This window comes from Lissotriton vulgaris, chromosome 9 (genome assembly GCF_964263255.1).
Source record: "Lissotriton vulgaris chromosome 9, aLisVul1.2, whole genome shotgun sequence".
NCBI classification, from domain to species: Eukaryota; Metazoa; Chordata; class Amphibia; order Caudata; family Salamandridae; genus Lissotriton; species Lissotriton vulgaris.
In genome coordinates, this window is record NC_141697.1 from 78,310,009 (window position 1) to 78,330,405 (window position 20,397).

Sequence of the window (20,397 nt, forward strand, 5' to 3'; positions counted from 1 at the left end):
CTTGTTTTAATGGATTATCATTCAAGGTGACCCAAAGTCAGCTTTTGTCAAGAGTATCGCTACATCAGATGTCTTATAGTTCCTCATGGAAGTTTTCAGCAAAGAAGACTTTCCTGAATTTCTTGGACTAATACACCTGAAAACAATAATTTGTGACAGTAAAGCCCAGGACGGGATAAGCTGGAATATTATTTTTTGGGATGTCGGGTGGAATGTGTGGGACAGTTGTCAGTTGTGGTCTTCACTGGTGGCTGTGTTGCAGGTACCTCTACATATAATAAACTGCTTTTACATATTCCAGACTACCTTCAAATTTGAACCTACAGTAGAGCCTTAGATACTTAGGGTGATTCGATGGTCTCTGCGGTTTTTCCATAATTATGGATTTACTGAATTTGCAACATAATCCATCATCTGCTGTATATTCTGCTAAATTAAAATACAATTTTTTCTACGGATCAAAAGTTGCTAAAAAAAGTGGTGACACATGTTGCCGCGTAGTGGAAAATCATTCAGAAAGGTTAACTGGCCACCATTTAGTCGCTTATTGCTGGATCTGGATGTTAGAATGGTACTAAAGAGGTGTAATAATAATAATAATAATGAGATGTAAACTTTACCTGCACAGCGTTACCATGTACAAAAATGGCAAAATAATGATATAAAGCTAAAAAAAAGTGCCGCATTATGCCACATTTTCTTTTTTGTTGCTGCATAATTTAGTGACCCCTTGCCGCATACGTTGGCCCTTGTCCGCATAATTCCAGTACCCTGTTTATGACTCACAAAATAAGTCAAATATAATGTTTTAATTGGTACCTGAAGAACAGTGTAGAACTTGCTTGTCAGAGCCAAATTCATATAGAGAAGCATTGTTTTCAGTTATCCAGCTCTATGAAAGTTGTTAGGATCAACAAAGGATGCACCATCAATCAAGATGGTAAATGTTGGAATGTTAGAAAGGTTGTCAAATGGTTTTTATTGTGTACCGATATTATGTTTGTGTGGATCCAGGAGAGGAACCCGATTATGAGTTCATAGACAGCCGAGCATGCATTTTGGATTATAAAATTACCTTGCATGGGAATAGTGCTGCAGCGGAATTTTATCTGCAACTGTCTCCTTTGCACCTGATGACAACTCAATAGTGTTTATTGTGTTCCTACTACAGAATGTTTTTTTAAATCTCACTACTTGAGAGTGAGGTTATTAACCTGTATTGTAACACTGTTGTTCTCCGTGAACTATGAAAAACTATTTTGGATCGATGGTGTCGCGCAATAACATTGCAAGTCAAAACATGCCCGGCAAGGCGCACCCCCAAATGCCTGCCTTCTGTATTTTGAATTTGAGACAGAGAGGCGTAATGCGACCTCCTGCCTCACCATCAACGGATTACACTTGAACCGTATGAGCCTGCGACCACCGTGGAACCGGCTGACCCGCGCGCAGCTCCCTACTGTTTACTCTCTACAGATGGACAATCGGCGCGTCGCCTTCTTTTGTTTCCATGAATGCGAAGCGGTGCACTGTACACTGTAAAAGAGATGTCCATTTTGAAACGGCACGCCATTCATCAAAATACAACCTCTGAGCATATTTCGTTATCTTTCTTTTACAATTATGTTGTTGTCAGTGTTAGAAAGGGATACTAACAGATAATGTTGTTATACTTGTTAAGTACAAGAATACTATCAATAATTTGTAGAATATTCTATAAAATTTCAATTATAATTTGCAGCGTCAATTCCTTTACTTAGTGACTTGAAACATACATAATCATGCATTTTTCAGACCGACATGTTCGCTCTACATCCATATGTTTTTGAAACCCTTCACTCCCCTCTAATTCATGATGGCGCCTCGTTGGTGTATGGCTGTCGCGTTACAGTTTGCGCATGCTCGTTGAGGGCTGGCCGCCTGTCCGTAGAGTTCCTTGCTCTTCCATACCGAGCAGGGCCCGGAGGGTGGTGCTCTGCAGCTGCCAGGAAGTGTACCACGGATGTGACTGGGAGGCAAGGAACAGAGCCTTTAGTACTCTGAACCGAGGGCAACGGTGCGGTTTCAGGTGAGTACCGACCCTTTGGAGGAGGGGACATAAAGGGGTCAACATGGTCATGAAATTAGAGTCATCATGTTCAGAGAAGTATACTTAATACCCAGGGGCTATGCATAACAGAAATAGCTTCCTACCCGTCCTGCCAAAACGAGCCCCCGCCAGCGGTGCCAGTCATCCCTTGTTCGTTTCCCTCCCACCAAGCCTGGCTTTTTGTTCTTTTAAGTAGACCCTGGTCCTCTCTCTTCACTATACTTTCTCCCAATTCTCTTTTCTTTCTGTATCCAAATTCCCTACCTAGATTTCTTACCCCTGCTCTTCTCTCCCTATTTCGCACTCCCCATCCATTCTACCCCCCCCATACTTAATACTGGCCCTTTCCCTCTTCTGTAATATTCCATCGTGTTCTTTATGAAATATCATAATGGTTGTCAGGGTTACCAGAATTTTGGTGGAACCCCCATATGCTCCTATAAGCTCCTTCGGGGCTAGATGCGTTGCACGGGCCTCTGGGACCTAGCTTTTTAATAATGAAAAGATCCTGCAATGACGACACTCCCTTGCATAAATCAGTAATTTACTTATCTTGGATAGCTGAGTAAGCAACCAGCATCACGCAAGCCACGTATCATTCATTGAACCCCGAAGAGAGAAGCAATTTCTTAAGAAATAGGTGGCATACTAAATTGTTTACACAACGTCCAATAATGTTCATTTGTTAGTGAACGAAATGTCTCACATATACCTGCTATTTACTTGAGTGGGATTAGCCTGTTAAAAGTCAAAACCTGGCTATCAGCTTTGTGATAGATCCTACATGCATGTAATTATATGCTGTTTACATAATACCTGTTTATATATACAGTCTCTCATTCATGTCTTTCTACTTCAGTCTGTTGCCGCCAAGAAGCAGCAAATGTTAGAAGTGGTGGTTAAATATTATATGCATGTGTTTATAAAAATTAAGTTGTTCCTGCCGTATAATAGCTTGAGGCAATAAGAGATAAAAAGATTGCTTTAACAAACTTTGAACTTGAATGTTATCAGTTGGTACACGTGGAGCTCATCAAATTAACAGAACTGTTTTTATTTTTTGTCAAATGTGTATTTTTGTATTAGAAAGATTTCCGAGCGGGATGAGTATAGCTTCCCCCCCCCCCCCCTCCCTCCTAGGGATGCCCAAAGATGGTGGGCATGTTCTCTGTTTTATTATGCCTCCCCCACCATTTGCGTGCTGTACAAAAGCTCTAAAGAAACTGGTTGGGATTATAGGCATACAGGTGTAAAGACTTTTTCAGACTAAGCTTACATATTTTAATGTTGCATGTATCGTTTGCACTTTTTAAGAAGTTAAGCTTTTAAGTGTCACAAAACTAGAATATTTTAAAACGAAAGGAACAGCTGCTTGATTGGTACATCTGACGAGCATTGGCAAAGCCAATAGGTCTCACCATTTTAACTTATTGGCGTTGCCAATGCTGTTTGACAATATAAGAAGAAGAAAACAAGCATTGTCAAAGTCAGTAGGTCTTGCTTTTGTCATGTATATGCTTTGCCAGTGCTTTTTGCCCATGGTGGTCATTATCAACAAAATGCTTTATTTGTAAAAAAAAAAATAAAAAAAAAAAAGACCTAAACATTCACTGCACTTATGAGCACGTATGCGTCGTGTCATCATCTGCGTTGTGATTCAGTTGGTGAGAATATGTATGACTTATAAACACATACGTCCAGGGCTGGCCTTTAGCATGTGCGAGCTGGGCCCAGGCCGCCAATATTCTGAGGGGTGCACAGAGCTGTGTGCATTAAGATAATGCCGACAGCAGCACCCCTGTCATCTTGCTCCAGTGTTGTCTGTCTCCCTTCGTGCCCGTTTCTGTCTGATTTGCCATTTTAAAGTGAATTTAATTCTTCAGTATCACACATTGTCAGATAGATCATTTGACAAAAATCTCTGCAATAAGAGAAAGAAAAGTAAACACCATTTTCAAGGATAAGATGAGCAGCAATTAGTAAAAAGGCAAACTGGCATTTGAACTCTGTCCTTGAACAGACCGCAAACGTGTCGAGATAAAAGCAAGATTTAAAGGCGTAATAATTGCTCATTCACTTTCTTAATGAACAGAACACTTTTTCCTTTCCAGTTTAAGTTAATTCACAAGAACGGATTAGTAGGTCCTATAAATAGCTCAACCTGTTAAAATGTGACCCGCTATAGGGAGTGGATTTTTCGAGGCCTGTAAAGCCAACTGGTGTTAAACAATGGACCGACTCTAAGCTCACTCTCAGTTTTTAGTATGTTCAACAAGAGGCTTTTCTCTACCAGACATATTGGTAATAAACGCAATGCATGCAGATACCAAGGAATACTCCCGTAGACATCCCAGGAACACACACGCCCGCAAACAACCAGGGCATGTACATAAAACCAAAGACAAATTAACACATTTATGCAGGCACACATGTAAGTACAGACTATTTCCCCAAAGGCACACACAGAAGACACATATAGAAAGGCACACTCAGAAGACACATATAGAAGCACACATATAGACATCTCAAAGGTTCACATGCACACATATGGGTATGAATGAAATTCAAAGTGTGCGGTGGCTAAAAAGATGATGGATCATTGAATGGATGCATAGTTGCAGGTGAACATATGAAGACTATAAGGTGAATGAACAGGTGTGTTTGTTACCAAGGATGTATGGATGGATGGGCATGTGTACAAGGTTAGAAGCATGAGTGAATGTTCGAGGTAATGAATGGACTTGTGTAAGTATGGATCTTAATGTAAGTATACGATGGATAGATTTGCAGTGCATGGGCAGGATAGATGAATAGATAGATATTCCTTGCAATAATTTATACACAGTATTCTTTGGCTCGCAACACCAGTAGGCAAGCATCAATAAGAGCAGTTTGTTAAAATTTCACATAAGCCTAATGCTCAAAGTGAGTACTGCTGCACAGCTGTGAGAAACTCCTTTACTTATGATTCCATCTCTTCTGATTGAACAAACAAGACTCGCTTACATGAGTAGGAATACAGAAGAAACATCCTTCAACACTCTCCACTACAATATTTGCAAATTGAAAAATCTACCGTACAGCTGAAATCTTCACATTTGACAACTCACTTTAAATTACATGAGAATCGACCAACATGGATTAGGTGAATTGGGATCTAACATTTCTCAGCTCAAAATAAACATTCTGGATGTTTGTGTTCAACTTAAATGAGATACATACTTTGGCAATTACTATCAATCTAAGATCTCAGTAAATATATTAATATGTGCTTCTCAATTCTATTTACATTTTTCATCCATAAGAAAGGCATGCATTAGAATTTGCAGGATAACTAGCTCCCAACATGAATTTGCTCCCTTTAAATAAACTCGCCCATTGGGAAGTTCAGTGTATTCAGAAGGATAATTCCAAACCGACAGTAACATATAGTGAGAGATGTATAGTCCAGTGGACTGAGCCAAGACATGATTGTTAAAAGTCTCAAGCCATTGGTTAAAAAAAACTAGTAGAAGAAAGCCAATGGTTGAAAGGGACCCACATTTCACTATATATACGTTGTTTGGAATAGATCTGTTTGGCAACTGTGCGGTCAACACTCAGACCTAAAAACACTAAAATGTACAAGTGTATAAGCTTAGAATGCATGTACACTTATATAGGTAGGAAAACAACTAAATGGCATTCCTTTGTGTGAGCAACTGCTGTAAACGATTAAACAGTGCTGGCTGTTGTGACAATGGGGCTCCTAAAATAATGCACTAGTGGCATGAGCAAATGTCATACGTCATTTGGGCTACAGCACTAAAACCATTTCATTCAAATTCCAGAGAATATTTATATTTGAACTCGTAATGCTATTCAAGCTTTCTTAAGCTGAATCGAAACATAAGGTCATTAGGGCTAAGCAAATAATATTCTAAGTTTATCTGATAAATATAAAACATATGATAATCTTTATTTACAAGAGTTTATGCAGCAGTATTTCTGAATGAGTTGAGAATTATCATGTAGCTCTGTGCTGTTGAGGCGCTATAATTCTAGTTCTGGGCTTTCATCTGACAAAACAACCATAAGTTTTCTGCGAGTTGAACTGGGCGGGTTTAATAGCACTTTACTGACAAAACGCATGATACCAAAGATTTAACAGCTGAAATGCCCAGAGTTGAAAATGTGTTCTGGCCAGCATCCTCATAACCGCTTGGCATTTTAAGGTCTATGACAACATGTATTAGCAAGAAAGACCCGGAGCATAAGAAGTCGTCTTCGTTGAATTTTAGGGTCTTTCATGAGGATGTGTTTCCCCTCACAAGGACTGTCATGAATATTGATCAAACTGGATGACCTACGTCCTGTCTCAATGTAAAGAATTTGTAGTGTGCACTTGTTGTGGTGTAATGGACGCTGCATGATTTGTGTGCTTGGTGTTAGTCCCATGACAGTAAATTGCGCCTCATTGTATATCTAAGAAAAAAAATCATATTCCGCTACAGTTACGTATTGCACTGAAATTCTAGTTTTTGGCATGTGTTGCCAATACATGGTTTTATGTCAATTATTTCCTATAATTGATTGCTTATATATTAGTTCAATGTATTTTTCTTTTTTTTTCACAACAGCTTTTATTGAAAGTTTAGGCAGAGTATAAGTACAGTTCTCCACAATCAGGAGGACACTGTCAACAGTAAACATGTAGCAGAAGGAATATACGGCCTAGACCTTTGATTCAGCCCCCAACACCCTGCTAACCACCCCAAACAGCAACCCCCCCGCTACCCACCCCTTATCCCACCCTAACCCAGTGCACGTGTTCACGTTCCGCCATAGTATACAAGTATTGCACAGTAGGCATCTGATGCCGTTCTAGGTCCCAAGGCCCCCTTCCGGAGGCTGTACATCATCCAAATCAACTGGTGGTTCCAAAGTCAACCCCCTGTAATCCGCCCACCGCTTCCAGATCTTGTAATGCTTCCGGGGGCACCCCCTGGCCTCAAACACAGGCAATTCAAGCCCCATAAGAAAGTCCAGGCCTGCTTTCCAGGCGCTAAGTGGGGGAGCACGGTCGCTCTTCCAGGCTCTCGCCAAATCCCTTTTAGCCACAACTAGACCCAGCAATAGGAGGTGACGCTTGTAAATGTTTCCACCTACATTCTCTAGGACATGAAGGAGACCCAGCCTGGGTGTACGAGGAAGGTCCCACCCCAGTACCTCCGACAGACAATTCCACACCCCATTCCAGAATCGGGTGAGACCCACACAAACCCACACCGTGTGCAGCAGCGTACCTCGTTCAGTCCCACAGCGCAAGCATTCCGGGGTAGCAATGAGACCCGCCCTCCACAGTCTCTCCCTAGTGTAGTAGGCCCTGTGTAGGTATTTAAACTGTATAAACCGGAGCCGCACAGCAATAATGCATTTTATTTTTTAAATATTTTAATTAGTAATTATGTACAATAGACTGCACACTGCCGCAGTCCCATGTGCGTGCATTTATGTAGCAAAATGCCTATTAGACATAACAAAGACACAATGAAAAGTATTTGGTGCATGGAAATGCTCTTAGAAAGATGCTACCTGGAGAAATTATAGTCCAACTAATTGCACTGCCTTACCAATGAGTATCCATTTGCATAAATGTGAGTCCCTATATTCTGTCCACCTCTTTTTAATTAGAACCATTTCCTGTTCTAAAAGTTCTGCAGCTGAAACGTGTATTGCCTTTAAAATTCAATTCAGGTGTCTTCGTATCATTAAAAATTGGGTTAAATGCTTTCTTTTGAACATCTGATTCAACAAAAATGACAAATATACATGTAATATTGCAGTGGCTTTGGCATCAGTGCTTCATCTCAGCAGCAGTCATGTACATCCAGGAGCATTATTACTCTGAATAGGTGACACATCAGTGCTTTAATCGTCAATGATGAGAACAGCTATTTACACAAATTGGTAATGACATCTGTGATGCAGCGATGTGACCATTTAGATGATCGGGTGTAGTACACATGTAAAACATTAAGTTTAAATACACAAAATCAAGGAAAATGTGATTTTTTGAGGTATCTTGTACAGTGCAAACCTGATAGCTTTCACTTCTCAATATTTACAACAAGGGGTGGTGAGGGACAGAGTCTCTGAATTAAGCAGAAAGCTCTCACCCAGTCAAGAGATCAGGGCTAGATCCAACACCGTTTTTTAGCTCAGTGCACCATCCCAGTTTCAGAACCTGGCTGTATGCAAATTAGTCTGTTCCTGTCCCAGTGCATGATGGGAACAGGGCAAACCAAACTACAAAAGCCAATTCTTACACTGGGAAGGAAACAAGCTCCCGGGGACCGGTTTCTGGCATTACAGCCGTCTTCGGCCCGGTTTGCTTGAATCCTGATGGTGCAATGAGCAAGGGTCTCACATCTGAGAATACCCTTCCATGCTTAGGGTGGACAAAAATATTTACAACAAGGGGTGGTGAGGGACAGAGTCTCTGAATTAAGCAGAAAGCTCTCACCCAGTCAAGAGATCAGGGCTAGATCCAACACCGTTTTTTAGCTCACTGCACCATCCCAGTTTCAGAACCTGGCTGTATGCAAATTAGTCTGTTCCTGTCCCAGTGCATGATGGGAACAGGGCAAACCAAACTACAAAAGCCAATTCTTACACTGGGAAGGAAACAAGCTCCCGGGGACCGGTTTCTGGCATTACAGCCGTCTTCGGCCCGGTTTGCTTGAATCCTGATGGTGCAATGAGCAAGGGTCTCACATCTGAGAATACCCTTCCACGCTTAGGGTGGACAAAAATATTTACAACAAGGGGTGGTGAGGGACAGAGTCTCTGAATTAAGCAGAAAGCTCTCACCCAGTCAAGAGATCAGGGCTAGATCCAACACCGTTTTTTAGCTCACTGCACCATCCCAGTTTCAGAACCTGGCTGTATGCAAATTAGTCTGTTCTGGTGAAGAATTGGCTTGGTAGTTTAGTCTGCCCTGTTCCCATGATGCACTGGGCCAGGGACAGACTGATTTGCATATAGCCAGGTTCTGAGCTGGGATGGGGCAGTGAGATAAATAACGGTGATGGATCAAGCCCTGATCTATGGACTGGGTAAGAGTGGTCTCTTTAACTCAGACACTCTGTTCATCACCACCCCTTTTTGTAAATCGTTTTTGGCCACTATAGGTGTGGCAGGGTATACTCAGACATGAGTCCCTTTCTCACTGCTCCATCAGGATTCAAGCAAGCCGGGCCGAAGAAGGCTGAAATGCCAGAAACCGGTCCCCGGTAGCTTGTCTCCTTTCTGGTGAAGAATTGGCTTGGTAGTTTAGTCTGCCCTGTTCCCATGATGCACTGGGCCAGGGACAGACTGATTTGCATATAGCCAGGTTCTGAGCTGGGATGGGGCAGTGAGATAAATAACGGTGATGGATCAAGCCCTGATCTATGGACTGGGTAAGAGTGGTCTGTTTAACTCAGACACTCTGTTCATCACCACCCCCTTTTTGTAAATCGTTTCACTTCTCAAGGCATCCAGCATGCTCTCCCTTGTTGGTCCTTGATGCAATTTTCTGATGTTCCACGGTCCATCTTGGCTGACTAGCTACATCGTAAAACATTGTCGGACACAAATACACTTGTACCATATCTTGACTACAAAACATTTATTTTAAATAGGTGATTTTTATAGTGCTAACATGTCACATTTAACTACTCAAACATACACAGTGCATTAGAATGGCATGAGGATGGTGAATGGTTTAAATGTGCTATTAGATTGGCGAGTGTATCACCTGATTAAGAAATCTTTGTGCGCGCTGCAGGTCACATGTGAATCGTGAGGAGGTTTGTCAGCCTTTAATTTTTCCTGCTGGTTAAAATGGTAACCATTGAATAGGCTTTTCGGAACACATTACGTAGGCTAAAATAAAATCATTGTAGTTGTGTGTGGTATACACTGTTCTCAGTAGCACTTGCTCATTGCAGTTGTGTGTGCTATAGCCTGTTCTCACTAGCACTTGCTACAGTCAAGTTTTTACAATATATTTACATTTGCTGAGCAAAGGGCACCCATTCCCATCGAGGAAATATGTGAGCAGTTTCAAGCAGCCTTTGGACTCGCCTATCAAACCTTCCCAAACTCATTACAACAGACGTATCCTACTGACTACACACCTCCACAAAGCCAAATTAGTTCCCTGTTTGCTATGGAAATGTTTGGAACTACCGAAAAGTCCTGTACGCTACACAAAAAGTAATTGCAATAATAATAACAATATATCCAAGATTAACTTCCCGAATACTTGGGGCTTTTTATTCTCCACTATCAGTACTTCTCAGTTTATTTAAATATTTTGAATTTCTAAACTCTTTACCAGCTCTCTCTTCCTCTTGTGTTTTCCCTACCTGTTTTCCTTTGAGTCACCGGTGTGTCCAGAGCTGCCTCAGTAATGCTAATTTATGTACAATTTAATTATACATGAACGTCTCTAGGGACTTTGGATCCAGCTAAATCCTAACCAGCATTGGTAAACACAATAGCTATCACCTTTGGGACCTTATTTGCTTTTCCAGTGGTTGTAGTGAGGTGGCAGAGCATCCCAGATGCTGTGTGGCCTGGCTAAACGGTTTAAAAAAAAAAAAAGCTTTTGACTTGGCTGGCTGTGTCAATTCATAGGTGTGTGCATCACCTGTGTATACACCTACAAAATAACGCACCTGCTTTTTTTTTTAATGTCGCCAATGCGAGTTGGATCAGTTACCTCTCCCCCTCCCCCCACCCCCAAAATGCTCAAAAGCATTTAGTTTTTAGGTCTCGCGCCTAGTGTTGCATTGCGCAGCATTCCTCGTGCAGCGAGAGACCTCTTGGAGGGGGTTTGAAAATCGACCTAGGAATCGCACACGCTTGTGCGTGTGATTTTCCTTTGGTGTCACGCTATTGGACTTTGCGCGCGTCTTGTAATGAAAGACAGCACACAGTTGGCTAAAGACGGGTGCATTGCTCCGCCCATGGCCTATTGGTGTCTATTACGCGCACCAAGGCCATGAGGTTTCAATTATCGCGCAATAATTGAAACCAAATGTCTTGCTGTGGCACACGCGCGCACCACTCGCGGGCTTGTTTGTTTCACTTTCGCGATCGCTTTCACGGCCCTTGTTTAAACTCTCGCGGCATCTATGAATTTTTAAGCCTAATAGGCTTGAGCAACACGTTTGTGACTGTGTTCAGTATTATTTATGAAAGGAACTTGAAGTTGCAAGGCGAAAAATGGCTTCAGTGTTTAGATATTCACACCTTACTGTAAGAATTGCGTCCACTTTACTCCTAATGTGCCAGTCAGACTTCTAACTGATGCATGTCACTCCTTAAGATATATGTAATGACACTTTTATTTTGCCATCGACACAAAACAACTTTCGTGCCTCTAAAGTAACGACTTCATGGTGTTTCTTCCCTTGAAGGCAAAGCGTGGAGTGCAGGGCTCTCATACAAACGCACCACTGTACCTAGAATCGAGCACAGCACAGCAGGTGATGTAACACGGCGGCTGCCTTCGGTTCCCCAAAAAAGCTGCATTGTTCGCGAGGCAGAGGCGGCCATGCACGTCTTCCCGCTGTGGCACCTGAGAGCCAGTTCTGTGAGCACACTTGCCCGTGCGACGTACACACGCTCTTGGATCCTCGGATCACGGACCCCATCGCAAGATATTGCACTAAATATGCCTGCGCCTGCCTTTTAACACGGACAGTGCTGCACGGAAAGCGAATATACCAGCATGCAGAGTGGGATCACGTCTATTTTACTCTCGCTCTCTTCTATCCATTTTTTCACTCTCTGCCCCACACCCATTTCTCACGGCTGTCCGTTCTACCGCCCCATTTTTCTTTTTTTTCTTTCCTGTCTGTTCTCATCCTTCCACCTTAATCTTTGTTTAGTCTCAGTTCACCCTTTACCTCTTATCTCTCTATCTCATCTGTCCCTTCTCCCTTCACTCTGTTTTACTATTCATTTTTTTCTTCCCATCACACTCTTTATCTCAGCTCATTTCTGTCTCTATGTTAATATGACTCTCCTTTCCACACTCTCCCACCTTCTTTGCAATTGTTTTTTAACAATTCATACAAACCAACAAAACATTTGCAGCACAGGTCCAACTATCTTAGATAAAAAAGGTTAAAAATGATGGCTAGACAATCGCAATAAAATCATGAAATTAGAATACTGAAATCAAGGATTGCAACTCTACTAGTAAAACAATTATCCTTTTATACATTCTTATTCTAGTGACCTTCTGCCAACTTATCCTTCCTTCGTTACCATCACTCGCAACAGTGCAGGCACATGCATTATTTAGTTTCATTAGCACCGTTGTTTTGACCTAAACAGTAAATATTGCATTTCCAGCCCTTTTTGATAGTTAAGGGGAATACATAAATCTTGATGCTTCTGAGAACTGACCAGTTAAACAAGCATTTACAATGCAATAGGTCTCGTTTTTTTTTTTTTATACCAACCAGCGGGCATGCTTTATGTTGTACAGCTTCCAACATGCAAAAGAAGTGGCATGACGCCATGGGCAATCGTGTTGCTAAAACATTACATTTTATTTTTAAAAAAGGCACACTGTGCTTTTTTACCTGCTTTTAGTTTTAAAACACATTTTATTTTACCCACGACACCTACTTCGCTTTATCCATAACACGGGTGCACACTTTTAACAATCGTGCCCGTGGCTTGCAGCCTGTCACCTCGACCAGGGCGATGTGCTTAATGTTTCAGCACAACGCCTGCTCATACTTTCACAATTGCAGCGCGCCTTTCTTATTTTCTGTATTTTATAGTTTAGTGAAAGATGTCCCAGTCTGTTTGTGGTTTTTATTTTTTATTTCTCTTTTCAGTCCTAAATGGCACTGACTGCACAGTTTGCGGTGTCCGGTGCTGAGCACTCTGTAAACAACTTGTTGTTGGACCTTTCGCATCACTGTGTGGGCTCGGACTCTTTCTGTCTTCTTCTCTAAGCAGCAACAGTCTTGCAGTGAATGGTATGCATGTTCTGTGCAGGTAATATGGTTCATGAGGAAAATGGTCCAAGAATCCCCAGTAAAGCGGCGATCCTCCCCGGGAATGGTGCGGGCAGCTTGAAGTCCTGCCTGTGGTACGGATGGACCAAGAAACGACTTGATAAGAAATACAGTGAAACTTTCACTGAGCAGCGCCAGAGTGTATTTTGGTGTTTCAGACCCATACACACTCAGGTGGGGAGAAAACGCGATATAGAAATGCAGGTACCATACAGTCAAGGCTTTAAGTGGGATGAAAAAACTGGGGGCGGGTGGGTCTCTCAAAGGGGCCTGGCCAATGGCCGTGGCTTAAAACTGCTTCAAAACACGTAAGCTAAAAATCGGTGTCTAGCACAGTGTGTTGCCTGACTTGTATTTTGTTGCTTTTGTCACTGCATCCAGATATATAATACAAGTAACATTACTCCTACAACAAGCCGGGATTATTGGCTTTGTCAATGGTTGTTAGTTGCATAAAATAAATAAGGAACTACTACGGCTTCGTTGTATATAATATCGAAAATGCTTCAATTCTGACATGAGACTGTGAAAAAAGGAAAACAAGTCTCTTTGAAGTTATATCAAAGCATGTGGAGGATGGTACTGCTGCAAAGTGCAGATTTTTATTTTCACCTTGAGGGTGAAGGCAAAATTTGGAGAGCCTAATAAGGACCCTTTGGAGGGGACGCAAGATTCGTAGAAACATAAATAGCTTTAGTTGTATCCAGCGTTTGCAATCACCAATTTGCTGGTTCGTAGCACTATAAACAGTGCTGCCAAGTATTTCCATGTAACGTCTTATCAGTAAGTCATGACTTTTCAACCAACAGACTGTTATTTTCTGGGACTTTAATTTTTTTCATAACATCGTAAGTGTAGGTTGAAAAAAATCCCAGCACGAGTAGTGGTATTGAAGTAAAAGCCAGTACTGGCTGAAGGTGTGAAAATGCAAAAACAACAGGCGATGGACAGAATGCAGAACGATGTCATACATTAACACAAGTTCAGAGATCTGTGCCTAAATCCATCGTTTTTTTGCTCACCATGCCTTTCTAGTTTGAACCCAGCCATATGCAAATCAGTCTTGACCCTGTGGCCCATGGGAACAGTCCAGCACGAACTGCCAAGCCTGGTCCTCCCTGGACTGGAAACAAGTATCCAAGGTCCGGTTTCGGGCTTTCAGCCCTCATCAGCCTGGATAGCTTGATTCCAGTGGCATGGAGAGCACGGGACTCACCTCTGACCATACCCGTCTCACTCGGGGTGACAAATGCAAAAACAACAGGTGATGGACAGAATGCAGAACAATGTCATACATTCACCCCAGTACAGAGTTCTGGGCCTAAATCCATCTTTATTTTGCTCACCATGCCATTCCAGTTTGAACCCAGCAACATTCCGTCCATCATCTTGTGTGTTTTGCTGTTCACCCTATGTGGGAAGGGTATGCCCAGACGTGGGTCCCTTGCTCACTAAGGCACTGGAGTCAAGCTATCCTGGCTGAAGACGGCTGATAGCCAGAAACCAGTCCTAGGATGCTTGATTCCGGTCCTGGGAAGACACAGCTTGGCAGTTCGGGCTGGACTGTTCCCATGAGGCACAGGGTTAAGACTGATTTGCATATGGCCATGTCTGAACTGGGGTGGCTTGGTGAGCAAAATAACGATGGATTAAACCCAGATCTGTGATTGGGGGTGAATGTTTTGCCATTGTGCAACATTCCGTCCATCATCTTGTGTGTTTTGCTGTTCACCCTATGTAGGAAGGGTATGCCCAGACGTGGGTCCCTTGCTCACTAAGGCACTGGAGTCAAGCTATCCTGGCTGAAGACTGCTGATAGCCAGAAACCGGTCCTGGGATGCTTGATTCCGGTCCAGGGAAGACATGGCTTGGCAGTTCGGGCTGGACTGTTCCCATGAGGCACAGGGTCAAGACTGATTTGCATATGGCCATGTCTGAATTGGGGTGGCTTGGTGAGCAAAATAACAATGGATTAAGCCCAGATCTGTGACTGGAGGTGAATGGTTTGCCATTTGTCAACATTCCGTCCACCATCTTGTGTGTTTTGCTGTTCACCCTATCTGGGAAGGTTATGCCCAGACGTGGGTCCCTTGCTCACTAAGGCTCTGGAGTCAAGCTATCCTGGCTGAAGACGGCTGATAGCCAGAAACCGGTCCTGGGATGCTTAATTCCGGTCCAGGGAAGACATGGCTTGGCAGTTCGGGCAGGACTGTTCCCATGAGGCACAGGGTTAAGACTGATTTGCATATGGCCATGTCTGAACTGGGGTGGCTTGGTGAGCAAAATAACGATGGATTAAACCCAGATCTATGATTGGGGGTGAATGTTTTGCCATTGTGCAACATTCCGTCCATCATCTTGTGTGTTTTGCTGTTCACCCTATGTAGGAAGGGTATGCCCAGACGTGGGTCCCTTGCTCACTAAGGCACTGGAGTCAAGCTATCCTGGCTGAAGACTGCTGATAGCCAGAAACCGGTCCTGGGATGCTTGATTCCGGTCCAGGGAAGACATGGCTTGGCAGTTCGGGCTGGACTGTTCCCATGAGGCACAGGGTCAAGACTGATTTGCATATGGCCATGTCTGAACTGGGGTGGCTTGGTGAGCAAAATAACAATGGATTAAGCCCAGATCTGTGACTGGAGGTGAATGGTTTGCCATTTGTCAACATTCCGTCCATCATCTTGTGTGTTTTGCTGTTCACCCTATGTGGGAAGGGTATGCCCAGACGTGGGTCCCTGGCTCACTAAGGCTCTGGAGTCAAGCTATCCTGGCTGAAGACGGCTGATAGCCAGAAACCGGTCCTGGGATGCTTAATTCCGGTCCAGGGAAGACATGGCTTGGCAGTTCGGGCAGGACTGTTCCCATGAGGCACAGGGCAAGACTGATTTGCATATGGCCATGTCTGAACTGGGGTGGCTTGGTGAACAAAATAACAATGGATTAAGCTCAGATCTGTGACTGTGACTGGGGGTGAATGGTTTGCCATTGTGCAACATTCCGTCCATCATCTTGTGTGTTTTGCTGTTCACCCTATGTGGGAAGGGTATGCCCAGACGTGGGTCTCTTGCTCACTAAGGCACTGGAGTCAAGCTATCCTAGCTGAAGACAGCTGATAGCCAGAAACCAGTCCTAGGATGCTTGATTCCGGTCCAGGGAAGACATGGCTTGGCAGTTCGGGGTGGACTGTTCCCATGAGGCACAGGTCAAGACTGATTTGCATATGGCCATGTCTGAACTGGGGTGGCTTGGTGAGCAAAATAACGATGGATTAAACCCAGATCTGTGACTGGGGGTGAATGTTTTGCCATTATGCAACATTCCGTCCATCATCTTGTATGTTTTGCTATTCACCCTATGAAGGTGTCACACATTACATCAGAGATGGGCGGTTATGACTGAAGTGATTCATTTCGGATAGTATCCACATAATTGATGTTTTCTAGTGCTTCAAGCAGGAATAAATAGTATGAAAAGTTGGAAGACTATACAAACTCAGATAAGAATAATCCTGTTAGTTGTGGCTCAACAAGCATAAATCAGAAGCGGTTGTGAGAACCTTGTCATTTAGGTAAAATAGCGCAATCACAACAAAAGACTGTCAAATACGGCTCCCCTTACCGCTATAAAAAATCACCTCACCAATTCATAGATCAAACTATGCCCAAACCGCCCAACACCTCTGGAACTCCTAGGCACAAAACCCTCTGTAGCATTTGTAATTGCATTTCACCTTCTGTCTGTGATCTGTTTGAATGCTGTCCATGAAGCCGTCCTTCCACCTCATTTCAGCTGTCTATTCTTTCCAGGCTATTTCATGTTATATTCCTAAGCATCTGACCTTCAGAACAATCGTCTCACCACACCCCCAACACCTCCCAACTGGCCTGCTTGTTCTGGAAATCAAAGTCAACCCTCCTGTAACACAGAAATTGCGAAAAACTTAGTAGCCATGAAAATCCTACCCTAACGAGATTTCCTGTCCCATCCAATCGGGGCACAAGTCCTAAACAAGCATTTTCAATGCAATAGGTCTCGCATTACTGTAAGTTTGAGCTATTGGTGTTGCAAATGATATTGTTTGTTAGGTTTTTTTTGTTAACAAATATCCCAGCAGTAGCATAAGTAATAAGCAAGAAAAGGGTGCTGTATCATAGACTGTTACTAGGTGTCTCTGTGGAGTTGTAAAGAGAACTCTATTAGCCATATAAGGTATTGCAAGCTTACTTATACCAGTGCTGGTTTTATAGTACACCATCCCATTCGCACACAATACTACCTTACTTTTACCCAACTGCTACTTGCTAGTTCTCTCCTTCCCTCCCTGAGTCTGCCTCCTTATTTCTAACCCCCTACTGATTTAACTACATACCCTTCTTCTCTTTCTCTAAGGCCCCTTCTGCTTAAACTACATGCCACTACTACTTGCTTTATCCTTGGCGCTCCTCTATACCTCTCTCCAACAACACCATTCTATTTTCTATATATATAAAAACGAAACTGTCTGTCCTTTATGCATTACTACACCATTCATCCGATCGCCATGAAACTTTGGGAAGTTGTTGAGTACACTCCCGCGAAGGTTTCTGGCAAAAAAAGAAAAATTTGTTAAATATCGGCCCCCCCGGCCTCCCAGGGCCCTCATAATCTTTCCAATTCTGAAAGTTTACAGTTTACGGTGCGACTCGCTTTTGCAATGACCATCAACAAAGCACAAGGACAATCGCTGCAAGTGTGTGGACTACATTTGGAAAATCCGTGCTTCTCACATGGACAACTCACTCATCGGAAAACCTTCTGATTTATTCGTGTACGCACCAGACGGAAAAACAAAAAATACCGTGTATCCACAAGCACTCGAATAAATAAACAAATTTAAAGCAACACTTTAAAATGTTTCCATATTAAAATGAATAAGTTTCAATAAAAATGACACAATGTAAATTGAATGTCATCATAACAAGTTTCCTTTCTTCTGAGATCGCAGCAACGTGCGACGGGTAAGCTAGTTTTTAATAAATGCCCACCCATTTACATTATTAAATACCCACACAAATACCCTTTAATCTTTTTCTCCTCTTCCATATGCTTATTTTTTATTAGGTCGAGCTGATGTGGCATTCATGCGAAGCATGAATGCATCAGCTCGACAACTTATGCTGCCCGTATTTAGGAAAGTGGACAGCAATCAGACGCGCGCTTTCCCATTGTCAGATTTCACCTCGGGAGCGCGCGTCTGATTGCTGCGCATGCGCGGTGCAAAGCCCTGGCTCTCACACAGACACAGGCAGCCCCCACCCCTCTGCATGCACGCACGCACACACACACACAGGCGCACGCATGCACACGCAGGCACACTATCCCCTGCCTCGCATTCTCTCAATCACACACAGTCACGCATGCGCACACACATGCACACACGCACACACGCGCGCACACACTCCCGCCCCCTCCCCTCCCCCACAGGCATACACACAGGCACGCACGGCCTTCACATTAGCCCTGGGCCCCACTCACCGACTGCGCTCTTCCGGCGGGGCTCCTCTCGCGCTCCGCTCCTCACGGCGCGGCGCGTCTCGTCTCCTCTTCTGAATCGGGGCTCCCTCAGGTCAGAGGAGCCCCGCAACAGGCGCCACACTCCTCCTTCTCCCTGGCCCCCTCCTGGGGACCCGGGCTATCCATGCGCTCCATGCGCCGGCGTGTCACGGACCTCAGGAGGCAGGACTTCCGGTCGGCCGCGAGCGGATTGGCCGGCCGGCCAAGAGCTTCCGGGTCGCCGCGGGTCTCGCGTCTCTTCCGCCTTGTTTGTTTTTTCGATTGAGTTGTTCACGTTTAGGTGCAGTCGAGTTCTTTTACTGTTCCACGCTGGGTCAGGTGCTACATCTTACCTCATAACCGGTCTGTTCTCAATTTCAGGTAGCGTTAGCTTTTCACATGAAAACAATATGGTAGGTGCCCACATGGTCATCCCCAATGCTTTTGTAACATGGTGTGCAAACTAGAATCCTGCAACGGCTCGAGGTATGTGGCAATATTCACTAAATTATTCGCCATGGAAGGCCATATTATGCAATTAAGTAATGCGCCAGTTTGTGTCTCACTAATGTTTGGTGTTTTTTTTACATTTTAGCACACTTGTACAAAAATGATAGTATTATGAAATATGTAAAATCAAGGACTAGTTTAAATTTTAAATCAACATCACATGTGCACACAACAATGGCGCCTGCCGCCCGCAGCCCGCAGCCCTGTCCCGCCCTCGGAAATGCTTTGTCTTAATCAGCCTGTTTCGTTATCCTATTCAAGTTGTAAACGTGATTTACTTTTTCTCCCGAATTTCTGTTCTTAGTCAGAAAGTGAAAAACACGCGCTTGTTGGCTGCTAGTAGCCTGACTCCCTTGGCAACAGCTTTACTAATGCCATAAGTCACGCTGTAGCTATAATACATGTGCGACTTGGAGATTTTTTTTATTTCGGTTGCTACTATTTAAAGAGGTGGCTTTTTAAATGGACCGAATTGGTGGAAAGAACATGTTGTCTCGAAGCCCCCTGTAACTCCCCTGCACACCAATTACAACCAACGCCGTCCATCTTCTGTGCATCATGCTGGTACCAATGCGTTTTGCACCAGTAAAGATATGTAAAAAGTGTCGCATTTACGCGAGTCTCACCCTCACACTCACACACACCCTCACCCACCCTCACGCTCACACCCACCCTCACGCTCACACCCCCCCTCACGCTCACACCACCCCTCACGCTCACACCCCCTCACGCTCACACCCCCCTCACGCTCACACCCCCCCTCACGCCCAACCCCCCCTCAACCCCTCACGCTCAACCCCTCACGCTCAACCCCTCACGCTCAACCCCTCACGCTCAACCCCTCACGCTCAACCCCTCACGCTCAACCCCTCACGCTCAACCCCTCACGCTCAACCCCTCACGCTCAACCCCTCACGCTCAACCCCTCACGCTCCCCCCCTCACGCTCCCCCCTCACGCTCACCCCCTCAAGCTCACCCCCTCAAGCTCACCCCCTCAAGCTCACCCCCTCAAGCTCACCCCCTCACGCTCACCCCCTCACGCTCACCCCCTCACGCTCACCCCCTCACGCTCACCCCCTCACGCTCACCCCCTCACGCTCACCCCCTCACGCTCACCCCCTCACGCTCACCCCCTCACGCTCACCCCCTCACGCTCACCCCCTCACGCTCACCCCCTCACGCTCACCCCCTCACGC

At 44.2% G+C, this 20,397-nt stretch overlaps 1 protein-coding gene across 1 annotated transcript in view; it reads left to right on the forward strand.

Annotated features, from left to right (window-relative positions):
• The first annotated feature begins 1,852 nt into the window (after nt 1-1,852).
• The window catches only part of PSEN1 (presenilin 1), a 193,977-nt gene continuing 175,432 nt past the window's right edge, over nt 1,853-20,397 (forward strand). Inside the window, exon 1 of the mRNA XM_086937086.1 lies at nt 1,853-2,068. The gene's annotated coding sequence lies outside the window, so the exon portion shown is untranslated. The remainder of the gene's footprint in view (nt 2,069-20,397) is intronic.